This window comes from Lycium barbarum, chromosome 8, assembly GCF_019175385.1.
Source record: "Lycium barbarum isolate Lr01 chromosome 8, ASM1917538v2, whole genome shotgun sequence".
NCBI lineage: Eukaryota > Viridiplantae > Streptophyta > Magnoliopsida > Solanales > Solanaceae > Lycium > Lycium barbarum.
Genome location: NC_083344.1, coordinates 4,608,863 through 4,611,325, shown reverse-complemented (window position 1 = coordinate 4,611,325; position 2,463 = coordinate 4,608,863). Strand labels below are relative to the sequence as shown.

At 32.4% G+C, this 2,463-nt stretch overlaps 1 pseudogene; it reads right to left on the bottom strand.

The window, feature by feature from the left end:
* Positions 1-395: 395 nt before the first annotated feature.
* LOC132604952 (probable NEDD8-conjugating enzyme Ubc12-like) lies at positions 396-1,229 on the bottom strand (annotated as a pseudogene).
* Positions 1,230-2,463: the final 1,234 nt, after the last annotated feature.

Genomic DNA, 2,463 nt, shown 5'->3' with positions numbered 1-2,463 from the left:
TTCATAATTTGGTTCAGTAAACACATGAACCAAACCATAAATTATTGCATTAATATCCAACACAGGCTTCCTATCTTTCCCAGATGAACTTTTACAATGTACCGTATTAAGACCTTTGACAAAAAGTGACCGCTATTTTATATGTTTCCTTCATCATGTTAATTTCAAATATGATTATTCACTTCAATAAAGTTACCAAACTATCTATTATCACATAAATAATCAAACTAGGGATACATTGCTCAAAATACAAATGACCAAAATGTCAAATTGTTGGCGACAAATAATGATGCGTCGCTTGTCATTGTGTAAATTTCACGTAATAAAGTTAAAACAATTTCACCTGAAAATTTTGACTACCCAATTTTAATTCACAGACCAATTAAATGAAAAAAGAAATAGGGAAAAAACAAACAAACAACAACAATATTAAAAATAGGTTGAATATGAGAATATTTTAGAATTAAAAGACTTCTATAAGACTGGAATATGATAAAATATAGTAATATTCTTCCATAATACAAGTTTTCTACCATATGTATAGTTAATCTAAGACTTGTATATCAACCCAAAAAGACGTCCAGGTTTATATCTCGATTATTCCAATGAAGATTTTGTCTTTTTTCTCCAACATAAAAAGCCAAAACTAAATCCATCCTCTTATCAGCCTGTTTTTTTTAAATAATAGAAAACTCGTTACAGGATGCGATCAAATTGCTCGCCGTTTACACTTTCTCCCCACATCGCCCTCCGAACGACTTTGGATTATCTCTCAACTCATCAGCTGCTTCATGATTGAGTGGATCTTCATAATTTGGTTCAGTAAACAAATGAACCAAACCATAAGTCACTGCATTAATATTGAAAACAGGCTTCCAATCTTCCCTAAGAATATTAAGACAAACATTGCCTTCCAAATCAATATTTGGGTGATAAACTTTCACTTTGCACTTAACTCTTGGTGCATCATGTGGATAAAGGTATGGAATTTGAAATGTAAATGGGAATGTACCCTCATTATAATAGCCTTCATCTGTGTGACTTCAAAATTCATGAGATCATCTTTCCCATTAGGGAATTCAATGGTACAAATTGGTGGTATGGTTAATTCACTAACATCTCTTTGGACACGTAATTTTGAGGGTGTTTGCTCCTTAATCGGGGGTTTTGATCCTGCATTTTCAGCTGCTTCCTTTTGTTTTTTCTTTTATTTTGAACAAATTAATCATGATTAAGTAACTGTTATGATGTTAATTATGAGTTTAATTAATACAAACGTTGAAGAAATTCGCAATATTTATCGGGTTATTGTTTTTGGACTTGTGAATGATGTTGTGAATGTGACCGAGTCATTGGAGAAATTGGAGAAATTTGCGGGCAATTAACATTTGGCCATGGGTAAAAGCTACTACTCGTAATTAATACGTATCTTTTTATTACTTCCTCAACTAACCCTTCCAAAAGTACTTAAAACTTTGTTCTTCAAAAAAGTATAACATATGCTTTTTAGGTCTATATATATATATATATATATATAAGTAACAGTGTAAGAGCCTGTTTGGATTGGCTTATAAGTTGCTTATAAGCTGTTTTTAGCTTTTTGAGTGTTTGACTGACCAGCTTAAAGTCATTTTGTGCTTAAAATAAGCTTAAAAAAATAATTTGGCCCATTTGACTTAGCTTATCTAAAGCAGCTTATAAGCTGAAAACAGCTTATAAGCCAAAAAAAATAAGTTAGACTACCCCAACTTATTTTTTTTAGCTTATAAGCTGTTTGCAGCTTATAGGCATAAGCCCATCCAAACAGGCTCTAAATGGGTTTTTTCAATTGTATATATTTTTTAGGTTATCGTATGATGTTGCTTTGAGAACTGCATGTTGTTATAAGCCATGAATTTAATCTAAAGGTGAAAATTTTGTATATTATTAGTGCACTGAAATTCAACTCATATTCTTTTTATAGTTATAAAACATTAATGTAACGATCCGTTAGGTCGTTTTGAATTTTATAGGTCGTTTTGAATTTTAAGACCCCTTTCCCGTAATTGAGACTTTTCGTAGATTTATTTGGTGTAATATGACTTGGGGGATCGGTGGCATGAGTCCTTAGGGGCTCGGGTGCTTTTCGAAAATGGTAGAACTAAAACTTGAAGTTTCAAAGATTAAGAGTTGACCAAAGTCAAAGATGTGACTAAAGGGGTTGTATTTGTGATTTGAAAGTTCCTATGGGTTCGATGATGATTTTGGACTTTTATGTATGTTTGGATTGTAGCCCGAAGGGTTTGGGTGAGTTTCAAGTGCTATTTTCCCAATTCAGCTACACCTAATTTTATCTTTTCTGGTGCAACATGTTTTTGTGCTTCGTGATCACGGTAGGAGGAGTTGCAATCGCCACTACTAGAAAATAAGGAATTAGCAACAGACAAAATTTCGTAGCTAAACAACAAAAATCTCATGCTAATA